Source organism: Ambystoma mexicanum, chromosome 5p (assembly GCF_040938575.1).
Source record: "Ambystoma mexicanum isolate Mex_15411 chromosome 5p, UKY_AmexF1_1, whole genome shotgun sequence".
In the NCBI taxonomy this organism is placed as follows: domain Eukaryota; kingdom Metazoa; phylum Chordata; class Amphibia; order Caudata; family Ambystomatidae; genus Ambystoma; species Ambystoma mexicanum.
The window spans coordinates 891,888,670-891,901,976 of NC_090930.1; positions in this window are offsets into that span (position 1 = coordinate 891,888,670).

A 13,307-nucleotide genomic window follows, 5' to 3' on the forward strand; every position below is an offset into this window, starting at 1 on the left:
CATTAGTAGGTCTGCTTTTGTTTGTACATCCTTTTTTACTTTTAGTTTTTGGAAGAGGGGCTATTTATTTTTAGTGGTCACTGGTTTAGTTTTGTTGAGTGAAGTTACTAGCAGTTTTAATGTTTTCTATACATTATTTTTTATTTTTATTTTTTTAAAATTTTTGTTTTTAACCTACAAAGGTTTTTACAAAAGAAACTGAGAATGACGAAAGAAAAAAGGAGGCAAAGTTTCTCTATTGTCCCTCTGTCGTTTGGAGACGTTCAAAGACACAGTGCAAAATTTTTGCTGTGGCCGTTACCCAAGATGTTTTCTTTCCTCCTATCAGACGAGACCACCAAAGATCTTCGTCTTGTATGTACGATGAGGCAAAGATTTTTTCCAAGTAAGGTCTTCTGATATGATCAACAGCTGGGCATAGTAATAGAAGGTGTCGGACGGTCTCCACTGCGGATTGATTTTTGCAGAATCTGCAAATGTTGGATTCCGACTGGCTTCTAATACGTAAGATTTCATTAGTGGGAAGCAAGTTCAGTCGAGCCCTTAAAAATAGATTTCGAAGTTTCTTGTTTGGATACTTTTCCAAGAAAGGCTGCGGCTCGTTAAGCTCACACGTAAGTGAGCCTGCAATTTATATGCTGCTGCCGTGTCCAGGGTTTGGATCCAGTCTTGCTCATTTAATCTTTTTTGTGTTTTTACAGGATTCTCTAGTAGTTCTTTTAGCGAGCTTTGGATCTCTTTCAGTTTTTCCTCCTGAGCTTTTGTCCAACGGTTTAAGTGGGAGCATTGAGCACCAATTTGTTCTTCATACATGGCATTCAGAAGTTTAGGACGGTCTTCTAAGAGAGTCTTTGTGTAGAGCATTAGGGTGTTTCGCTCTATTACTCCCTTCAATGACAACAAACTTAGTTCTCGTCTTATAAGCGAGATAGGAGTAGAAGTTGGAAGGGTGAGAACTTTTCGCCAGAAGTAACTTTCCAGTTCCGTCCATATCGAATTTGGTAGAAATAGCATGGCTTCTGCTCCATAGGAGATGGCGGGAACAACCTTTGCTTTATAGAAATTTAGTACTGGTGCGAGAGAGAAGCGGCCAAATTTTCTGTCCACAGCCTGTGCCTGGGCGCCCAGACTTCTTATTTTTGATCGTAAGACTGATTGCATCGCCTTTTCCTGTTTTGAGTTATCTAAAGTAACTCCTAGATATTTGAATTCGGTCACTTTTTCAATCTGTACACTCTCCACGTACCATTTGAATTTGTCCGAGGTTTCTCTGTTTTTTCCTAAAATCAATATTTTAGTTTTAGACTTGTTAATCTCAAGATGATTATTGGTAATGTATTTCACAAAGCTGGTCAATTGCCTCTGGAGACCAACAGCTGTCTGATCCAGTAAGATGACATAGTCAGCATAAAGCAGTCTAGAAATTGTACTCTTGCCTAGTTGTGGAGGAAAGGATCGTACTTCGTGTTCTGAATCTTTGTAGTCTCCTATGTATGACAGGAAAAGAGCTGGGGCCAAAGGGCAACCCTGTTTTACTCCCCGATTTGTCGGTATCGCTGCCGATAACAGCCCTTGGTTGTTAAGTCGTACTTGCATCGTGGTATTTTTGTGTAATGAAATAATTGGTTGCAGGATCTCTTCCGGGCATTTCCAAGCACACAGTTGTTTTCCACAGGGTAGGTCTATCGACTTGGTCAAAAGCCTGGCTTAGATCTATAAAAGCCATATAAAGTTGATTTCCTTGCGCCATCGCCTTTCCCTTTAGGATACTGAGAATCAAGATGTTTATTGTGGTGCCCATGTTCTTCTTAAAACCCGACTGGAAGGGGTCATCACATTCTGATTCTTGTGCCCAGTTTTGAAATCGCCTTAAAAGTAGAGAGCCGTAAACTTTGCCAATCACATCCAGTAAAGCGATAGGGCGGAAATTTGAGGGGTTGTCCCTGTTGCCTTTTTTATATATCGGGACAACTAGTGAGGACGTCCAGGAGACAGGAAGACTCTTTGTTTCGGCGCATCGTTCAAGTACCAAACTGATAAAAGACGACCATTCCTCCGGATGTTTTTTCAGTTCCATATTGGAAAGGCCGTCTGGTCCCGGCGCTCTGGAGTTTTTTAGTTTTTGAATTTTCTCCAAAATGTCCCTCCTATCATGGAGCTCTACCCATGGGATCTCTTTGTTGTGGCTATGTTAACATTGGTAGATATAGTGTTAGGTCCATTAGTAGGTCTGCTTTTGTTTGTACATCTTTTTTTACTTTTAGTTTTTGGAAGAGGGGTTATTTTTTTTTAGTGGTCACTGGTTTAGTTTTGTTGAGTGAAGTTACTAGCAGTTTTAATGTTTTCTATACATTATTTTAGAAGTGGATGATTATATGGCTTGCTTTTATTCTTATCTGCTCTATTTCTTCTTTGTTTTCTAAGGAGTTGCTGTTTAGTAGGCATTCTGTTCTGCCTGTTGGGGAAAAAAAGAAAGTTTGCGTTTGAAAGTTGTGGAATGTATGCGCATGTATTGTGAATCGATGTGTGGATGTGATTGTAGAGATGAAGAGAGTGCTGTGTGATTGTGTAGTGGGATGATAGGTGTAGTTGGGATGGTGGTAAGAGTAAGATTCTGTGGAGGTGTGATGGGATTGGATTAGTGAGTAATGGAGTGGTGGTGTGATTGAACAAATAGGGAAATTATGATGTTTTTAGGAAAACGGTGGTTGTTATAATGTTGCTGTTTAGATGGGAATAGAAAGAGTGTGAATGTTGCAATATAATGAGTAAGAGTGAAATAAATGTTGTTGATTAGAAAAGAATACTCTAGGCCAGAGGTCTTCAAACTGTGGGGCGCGCCACAGGGGTGCGGCCGCATTCCAGGGTGGGGGTGGAGGGGCGCGAGAACCCAGCATGAAATGTAAAAAAAAAAGAACATTTTAGATTGGAGGAAATGGACAGGGGCGGTTCACATGGACACTGGACCATAAAAAAGTCTCAGGCACCAATGAAAAAGTGTTTGAATAGTACCCAAGTGGGTGTTTTTAGTTAAAATGTAAGCAAATTGTGATATTTAAAGAAATATTATTCAGCAACAATGTAAGCAAATTGTGATATTTAAAGAAATATTATTCAGCAACAATGGTAAAAACTACTAGCAGCATAGTGAAGTAACTCATCAAACTAGCCCACATTGGCCGAAAAAGTGGCCCATTTTGACTGACCTACACTAGCATTTAGCATTTTTGGTACGGGCATTGCCCTATTTCCCTATATGCCAGTCCAAGCTTGGTGGCTCATCCATAATGGGCAAGGGGGCGTCCACCCAGTGGCCCCCTCACCCATTATGGAGGAGCCGAGGAGCCAGCCCAGTGAAACTCTAAGCACTCCCTCAGCTGCTTTTTCCAGCTGAGGGAGTACTCCTGGGCTGGCTGAACTGTCAAAGAGAAAAACTGTTTCCTTTTGACAGTTCTGTTCCCCAGCCCCACATGCTCACTGGGCCATGCAAGGGTGGGGGCGTTTTGCTTCGCCAGCCTTGCATAGCTCATTGGAAATGCTGGCTGGAGCACTGCATGTGTGTATGTGCAAGGGGGAGCTCCTGTGCCTCCTCGCACATACAGACAGAGCAACCTGGAGCAGGGCATTTCAGCACCCACGTGCAAGCCCCTGCAGAAGGTACGTTTATGTTAATTTATTTTTTATTCAAATTTGTGTATGGATGCGTGTATACTTGTGTTATGAGTGAGTGTATCACACTTTAAAATCGTCCAGTCCAGTCTTGTTTTTTTGTTGCATTCTGGGACTTGTAGTCTGAGCTGTGTAATGGGAGAAGTGGAATTACAAGTCACAGAATACAAAGAAAAAACCAAGACATGATATGCACCTATAGATTGGAATGGGTCATGTTGGCAAGTATGCATGTACGGCCAACATATTAAACATCTACACACCAAGTGGCATTTAAAAATGTTTTACACATCTTTTCAATCAGCTTTTCCTTTCTTTTAGAAAAATGTTAGCCACGGTGCTGCTATGAATGCACATATGAAATGCTTCTAAAAAGAAACAATTTTAAATGCACAGTAACTTGTTGTGAGCAGGTGCTGAATGCTGCTATGCATGGCATTTGTTTCCTGAGAGGATAAAGGCAGTGAATATGGCAAATAAAATGTGCACAAGATCACACAGTTAATAGCTTTTCTTTAAAAAAATCTTTTTATTGAGAATTTTCAACCCATGTAACAGAACAGCGGGCCTGTCCAAATGCAGGGCACATGTAGCTGGTATTCTCGACCCCCAAACCTTCAAACCTCCCACCCCTGTATCCAACCCACCCAAACCACACAAACTCTGCCCCACCCTGCATATGCACGTGGTTAATCAACATACTAGACACTATTACAGTTCGAGAGGCATTAGATTGTGTGTATCAAGGCGGAAAAAATGCATTTGTCCAAGTTGAGGGGGATGTTGTCTGCCCAATGGCCCATCCATCAACCCATAGTAACACCAGAGTACATTCGGAGTACATTCCCCACAGAGTTGCAGCATTCATCGGTCCCACTCGGTAGGTTATGCATGGCAGTGCTGACCCAGCCTGGAGTCGGGGTATCCCCATTGGTATCCCTGGGCCGGGTAATACAAAACAAGGTAGAGTAGACTCCTGCTCCACCTCCCCCTTCAATTCCCCCGGGCATCCCGATCAATCACATACAGTCTGCTGGGTTCGCGCACCCCCATGCCCAAGGCCACCCTCCTTCCTTTGGGCACACTTAGTTCAGACATCAGATATAGGCGTCCGCCAATGCCCTAAAGCAGTCTGCCTGTATGGTTTTGGACCGCGCTTAAGAACAGCACATTCTAACAAGCACATCTTTATTAATAGGGTCAGCCAGGCCTGTTTAGTGGGTGCAGTATCTGCCTTCCAATGTGGGATCAGGAGCCTGCGGACCAAAAATAGTAAAACGTGTACCACCTTTCTGGTCATAAGGTTGGCATGCCAGTCATCACTGTTGATGCCAAAAAACATTGGGGCAGGGGCCAACTCTAAAGGGACACCATGAGCCTGGGTAATATGTCTATGAACCATTGCCCAATATGTCTTGATCTTCAGGCAGGTCCAGAGGATGTGTCCCATTGTGCCCAACCTCCCACACTGATGCCAGCATGCAGATGTCGGTGTGAGGCCCATCCTATAGAGTTTGCTAGGTGTATAATATCGCCTTTGGACCATCTTAACTTGACTCTCCATATTACCGATGTTGTGTGATGCTTCAGATATGGCATCGCAAATGTCATATATGTCCCCTAAGTCTAATAGGGTCTCCAAGTCTCTAGACCACTGTCCCACCAGTGTTTGGTTATGCTTGGCATTGTTGGGGATACAGATAGTGTAAAATGAGCACAGATGTGGCAAGGTGGACATGTTCCGTTCCAGCTCTAATTCCCCGGACGTCGGTGTGGCTTGCAGCATTCGCTCTTTAGTGTTCAAGCGTATTACCGCTATCAGGGTGTGATACCAGAGCCAATCTGCCTATAGGGGATTCTCCATCGTATATGTCCATCACTCTAACTTGTGGCCAGAGGGAATCATGGTTGGCATGTAATGTATGAGGTAGGCCGATCGGCATGATTGCGCACATGCTAATCCAGGCAGGTGCTGCCCGTATATCTGAGCCCACGAGTGCTCTCATTCTTAGCCACTGTTTCAGCGTTGGGCCCAGTAAGGGGTTCAACCTGATTGCTCCAGGTAATTCAGACGGTGGGATGGCCTAGATTTCAGATGTAGAATATGGTGCCTTCCTACCCCTCCTTTAAAATTTTGTAAAATGGGCGTCTAGACCCTCATACTTCAAAGTGTCGGTGTGCATGACAGCATCATCGCCAAATAGATAAGCTTCGGCAGAGAGTTAATTTTGAAGGCATTGATACAGCCCATGAGGGATAGCGGGGTAGGGTATTCCATATGGCCATGTCGGATTTGATCTTCTGGAGGATCAGGGGGTAGTTGAACACCATTATTTTGCTCAGATAGGGGCTGATATATATCCCTAGATACTTAATACAGTGCAACTGGTGGCAAAAGGGGATGACCCCACCCGATTTCCATGGGATGTCAGGTCTGAGCGAGAGGATTTCTGACTTCGACCAGTTAACCTTGTATCCAGTTATGGGGCTGAAGTCACATAGCATTTGTCTAAACCGTGGAAGAGAAGTCCCAAGCCTGCCGCCATAGATCAGGAGGTCAACCGCATACAGCGAAAGTCAATGTTCCTCTCCTCCCCGTAGTATGCCTGACCACCCAGAATCGGTGTGAAGTTTTTCCGCAAGCAGTTTGATAGAGTGCACGTATAGAAGGGGGGAAAGTGGGCATCCTTGTCTGGTGCCAGAGTGCAGGTCAAACGGGGCTGAGTTAATACCATTTGTGGTTACAGAGGCCATGGGATCTGTATACAGCAGCCCGATTAATCCCAGGAATGCTGGAAGATATTGGGAATTGTCTATACCTGATGAAGGGCCAGAAGGCCTGAAACACGATGTATTATAGAGATAACAGAGAGACACATGGAAAACCATTTGCATACTTACCTGCCTCATCTCTTAACAATGGACTCAGAACTACTTGGTTCTTATTGAAAACCAATTATTCTTTTATTGAAGAATTGTGAAGAAAAACAATATACATTTGATTTTGTTGTAACAATTTACTGTACTGTTTCAATCACCAAAGTGTGTGAATGTGACCGAACACAGAATAGGGTGAAACTGTATGTGTAGAATTGTATCATGAAAAATTTGGTTAAAAAATCTTTCTTTCTGTTGATCTAATTATTGTTTTTTACTGATTCATTTTATTAAACTTAACACACTGAATGTTTTTAAAATAATGTTAAGCATTGTTATTTGCTAGAAAGTGTGAACAGAGCTCTAGTCCCACCGGCTGGTGACACTCACTCCATTGTTCTGTTTACTTACCGATCTTGTAGCCCGAGATCAGCATCTGTAGCACCTAAATATTACTGAATTTAGTGACAAAGTATCAGATTTATCAGAAATTGTCTTATTTTGAGTGCCCCTCTACACAACTATTTGGTTATATCTGGCGGTAGGACCCGCAGTCTTCTGGGTCTTTCCCCTTCTTGTGAAAGACAATCATGTTGGCCGCAAGCATCAACCGTGGTAGGCAACTGTTGGCGTGCGCTTCTGCGAACACCGCCTCCAGCAATGGAGCCAGACATTTGGGCATCGTCTTCTAGAAGTCAATGGGCAGTCCGTCAGATCCGGAAGCCTGACCCGCTGCGAGGGAGCCAATAGCCCAAGTTATCTCTGCCGCCGTGATTGGGTTGTCCAGTTCAGCACTTTGGTCATCACTGATTTTCTGTGGTCAAATACTTGCAAGAAGAGCGTCTATCCGATGGTGTCAGAGCTTGCGTATAGTTTGTTATAATATTCGGCAAACTGTTTATATCATTTCCTGCAGTGAGGGGCGTCCTGTCGTGGTCTCTGAAACTAACTGCGTTTTGCAAAGCCTGCCTGGTACGGAGGGTGAGCACCATTAGATGAAGGGGTTGGTCCCCATCTTGATAGTAGGCTTGTAACCAGTTAGAAAACGACTTTTGGACACGTTGGGTGGAGACACGTCTAAGCTTGGCATGCAGCCTGAGAAGACGTGTGTACATTTGGGGATTGCAGGTTAGTTTATGTTGCACCTTGGCACGTGAGATATCGGCTCTAATCTGTGTTTCTTGCTCCCGCCACGTCTTCAGTTTGTTTGCCCATCCGAAGATGCATTGCCCCCTACGAAAGGCCTTGAAGGCATCTCAGCAACCAACCGTAGGGTACCCCTGGGTCAAATTGGTTTGCCAGAACATGTCTGTATTGTTTCTGAGGTGCTCACAGAAGTCTCAATAGCCCAATGCCCTTTGATTGAGGCGCCACATTGGTCTATCCTGCAGCACACCAGCAGTTCAATATGTAGGAGTACAGAGGCATGGTTCGACACTGTCATGGCCAGTATCACACAGTGACGCACAATTGCTAGAGCACTGGTAGGGACCAGCCAGTAGTCCAGCCTGGAGTAGGACCTGTGGCGTCTCGAGTAAAAGGTATAGTCCCGGTGGCGTGGATGTACAGGGCACCATGCATCCGCCAGTCTCAGGTTGGACATAAGGGCCAGTAGGTAGGCCCACTTGCGCAGGGTTGGCTGCTGCGACAGGGTGTGCCTTGGTGATCCAACCTAGGGTCAACCACTGTGTTCCAATCACCCCCAATGAAAGTAATATTACCCCGTAGGTGCGCGCAGTTTGTGAACACGTCTCTGAAGAAGGAGGGCGTGTCTGCTGTGGGCGCATAGAGATTCAGGAGGCTCATGGGCTGGTGTTTTATATGGCCATGGAGTAGGATATACCTCCCTTACCTATATGTGATCGAGTGGAGGGTGTGAAATGGGATGGACTTGTGGATTAGGATCGAGACCCCTCTCTTCCCACAGTGCAGGGAATGTACAGCTGTACCTACCCATCCAGAATTTGCCTGATTCAACTGCATCAAGCTGTGTCTCCTATAAGAGTCTGCACATCCCGCAGATAGTTGAGCATGCTCTTGATAGGGTTACCGATCCCCTGGGTATTAAGGGTAACCAGTCGCAAGTCAGAGGCCATAACCCGCCTTAGGAAGTAGATGAGAGTGCCCTGTTGTCGGGTGGAGAAAATTGTCAGAAGGCCTCTCATACCAAGCGTTGGGTGCATGCATCTGCAAGTTACAAATCTCGGAACATAAAACAAAACCTTCAACCTTAAAACCATAGTACAAATATTGGAATAGATAAACAGTATCCCAATACCATGTGATTCAAGCCCATGCAGTTGAAGAGGTAGGAGAGAAGAAATATAACCCTCCCATACCCCCCAGCATACCAGCAACCCCAGGTGGGACTGATGGCAGTTCAAGCAAGCTAAAGCCAAAACCAGGCCAAACTGAACCCAGCTTCGTCCCCAGCTAGGGGAGGCCTAAAATGGCTCAGGGTGGTGGGCGGTGCGGCGAAGCACTGCCCGCATGGATATTTTCAAGAGTATGAAATGCCATGGGTGATCGTTCCCCCTGCCCTTGATGTTGTCAATATAGTGGCCACAGTATGGGGAAGCGCAATTAGTGCAGGGATGTAATCATGCCATCAGTGAGCCATCTGAAATTCAGACTCACAGCTAGAACAAAAACAGGGAAACAATGTCATTCAAGTCAGGGGCCGTGTACCCCTGTGACCCAGTCCCACCAGTCACCTGTCAGTTCACTACCTTATATCTTTTGATCGCTGCTGTTGATCCAATTGTAGAAACTCTGCATGGCTGGATTGGCCCTCCTCCCCCGCTACGGTAGGGAAGTCGGTGGTAACAATCTCATGTTGTAGAAGGAGGCCCCATGCTCCTTCCAGGTCCTCAAAGGAATGCCACTGTTTATCCAGCTGAATACACCAAATGGCCGGGAATTTTAAGTAGAATTTGTGGTTAGAGCCTTTCAGTGCTTCAAACAGAGGACTAAACCTTTTCCTTCGATGGGACACCTCAGCAGAGTAGTTGTTAAATAGCCTGATGTCTGCCCCCTGCGTGCATATTACACCTGCAGTTCGGTAAGCGCATAGAATGGCCATCTTGTGTTAGAAATTGAGAAGGCACATGGTGATGGGGCGTGGGCGTTCTCCAGCTGCTGGCTTCGGGATAGGGGCTCTATGCACTCTCTCGATCACGTAGGACTTCGGGTCTTGAATATGCAGTTGTTCCTGGAAGAAGCGATATATGTACGCCTTTAGGTCCGAACCTTCCACCTGTTCTGGCAGGCCTACAAGGCAGAGGTTGTTTTGACGGGACCAATTTTCCTGGTCTTCAATTTTAGCCCATAGGCGCTACACCTCCTTAATCAGTCCGTCAAGTTATGTGGTGGCTACCATACAGTTATCCCCAAGCGCACTGATGCATTGCTCATTGTCAGATGTGGGGTCCGCTTGAGCATTCATTCGAGTCTGGACATCTTGTAAATCTCGCTTCATGTCCTAGACTGTGCTATTTGTCTCCAGTGTTCTTTGACCAATAACCCTCATCTCCGCCAGTATAGCTTGAAGTTGATTCTGGATCTCCATCTTGGGCTGTTGGCGCGAGGAGCGGTGCAATGACATCTCTGTTGAGTTCAGGTCAATGTGAGAAAACTAGGAGGAGATCCCAAAGGTCCACTCGCATGGATTCCTACCTTAAATATGGGAAAAACTGAAAATTTGCAATATAGGGAAGGTAGAAAAAATGAATGTCAACAATTACTACCTCTCTTAGTGATAAATTTGCATTTTGAAGAAATATATAAACTTTAATATGAAGTAATTTTTAAGATAGACATGGTACATATATTAATACATATAAAATTCATTTTCAGATACACAATTGAGACATTGACAAAAACTGTTTCAGACATAGTAGTTCTAAAAAATTAGAAGCATATATTAATATAGCCGTTTGCATTTAACCTTTGCTGTGAGTCCCTAATTTATGTAAGGTTTTCGATCTTTCTAGATCTCTAGATATTTTAATGCAATCTATTTAAACTTTTAGATTGCCAACTCGACATGTTTTAGTCCTCTATAACAAGTGCTGGGACTTTCTTCAGGAGTAGTCATAGACATCAAAATAGAGTGGTCAAGCAAATGGTCTGCGATCTTCCTTGGGTGAAGAATCTTTGGTTAAAAAAGATGTTTGTTATAGTAACTGTTGACAAAACCGAAAACCAGAATCAGTATTATATTTAATATTCTGGCAACACAATTTAAGGTGTTGAGGAACAGGACAAGATAGATAAATTACCTGTCCGTTCTAGTGTAGGAACTCCCTTGGCGGATAGAAACAAATCCACATTAATTGGGCGTGTTCTCTTGCGGGAAGTATGTATTCTTCCTTTAATACCTACAATGGGTAAAGTGAGGGAGTAGTTAGATCTGCCTTTCCTCTGTTAGTCAGGGCTAAACAAAGCCATATAGACTAGTCTTCATTACGGTTTAAGAGTTTGTTAGAACTTGGATATTCTGCCTTATTTTAAAAATGTATTATTTTAAAAATGTAATATTTTAAAAATGTAACGCCTACCTTTCAAAAAGGTTGGTAGGAGGCTACACTCTGATCCTTGCCAGTTGGGTGATTCCTCGTGGCTGGGAGTGTGGAATATGCGAACCTTCTATTTTTCAAAAAATCGTGCCGGTACGTGTTCTGTGCGGCGTCTAGAGGGTGGGAAATCCGAATTAGTTATGCAATTATATTGGGTATCGAAATTTCCTGTTAATGTGGGACTATTTACCTTTTCGGCGAAACAGGTGGAGAATACAAGCCTAAACCTTTTTCCAATAGTTGTTTTTCGGTATTAGTGGGTTCGTAGGTCGATAGATTGACTAGAAGTTGTTGTCGCTCCGGAGATATGTCTGATCTCCGTTCCGGTAAAGGCGGAGCTATTGTAATGCTTAATAAGAAAGACTATATTGCAGAATGTCTAAAACAACTGGGAAATGGAGACTACTATAAGAGACTAAGTACAGATCCCACTAAAGACTTACAACAAATGATCGAACTTAAAACTACAAAAGCCCTCGAAAGAAAGTGGATTAGTAAACAAGAATGGGCATTCCTAAACAATCCAGAACCTATTGTACCAAAATTCTACTGCCTACCCAAAATTCACAAATCCCTTGTGAACCCCCCAGGCAGGCCAATATTCTCCGGCATTAACGCTATTTTAGAACCACTTTCAAAATTTGCGGATCACTATCTAAAAGGCTATGTGGTAAAAATGAGATCATATCTAAAAGATACTAAAGATGTGATAAAAAAATACGAAAACTTACCATACAATCCTGAGAATTCTTACCTAATAGGGTTAGACATAGTCTCTCTATATACTAATATTCCGCAACAGGCCACACTAGAAACAGTAAGCGAAATCTTACTCAACAGACTAGATAGCAACCCGGTACCTAGTTCATTTATTATCTGGTGCATAGAACTAGCACTCACACGAAACTATTTTGAATTCCAAGAATTCTGTTTTCAACAGATCGAAGGTACAGCTATGGGAGCCACTATGGCTCCCAGCCTAGCAAATCTGTTTGTTGAATTCTTCGAAAAACAATTTATCTACATGACGAACCCTTTTGAAGACAATATTCAATCGTGGGCAAGATATGTCGATGACATACTTATGGTATGGACAGGAACAGCAGAAAAAGCAGAAGAATTCTTAAACTGGCTCAATAGCTGCAATCGCCAACTTCAGTTCACCATAAATATTCAAAAACATTCAACGACTTCTTAGACCTTACTATCTTTCATGAAGAAGGCCACTTACTTGTAAAGCCTTTTCACAAATCCACAGAGAAAAATTCCCTTTTACACTACGAGAGTCATCACGTTAAACACCTAAGGGACAATTTACCATACGGCCAATTTTTACGCCTTAAAAGGAATAGCAGCCAAAAACCAGCTTTCGAAGAAGAAGCTGAAAACTTAACTGCCAAACTGAGACAAAGAGGATACCCTAGAAAACTAGTAAGAAAATCTGCAAAGAGGGCATTTAATAATAATCGTGATGCCCTGTTGGAGGAAGTCTAAACAACCTGCTAATGATCGCCTTGTATGTGTGAATACATTCATGAATCTTAGTCTAAAGATCTATCAAATAATCAAGAAGCAATGGAAAATTTTCGAAAAGGGAAATCCTCTAATACCAACACCTATGTTTGCATATAAAAAATCAGCAACGATAGGCAATAGAGTTAGTAGCAGCAAACTGAAGGTCAATAGAACCAAAACGTTAAGCCATACACAAACCTGGGGCCTTAACCCAATTGTGGGCCATTATCCATGTGGCAATTGCATGATGTGTAAACAAACACAAAAAACCAAAGAAGTTGATATTGGACTACCCAAAATGTGGCAACAAACACAGTTCACGAATTGTAATTCAGAATATGTCCTCTACATGATTACCTGTCCCTGTAACAAACATTACATAGGAAAAACAAACAGAAGAGTAAAAGTTAGAATGCAAGAACATAAAAGCTGCCTTAAGAATAAAACACCAAAGGCCCCTTTAGTAAAACACTTTTCTGAAGTCAAACACAGACATGAAGATTTCAAATGGACTATACTCCTAATGGTACAAGGGAACGACCACTTCACCAAAAGTAGAATTCTCCTCAAAAAAGAACAAAGGTTAATTTTTCTAACACAGAGTGACAAGAAAGGGCTCAATGAGTCAATTGAATGGCTAAAAATCTGAACTACGAAAAATACGATGAA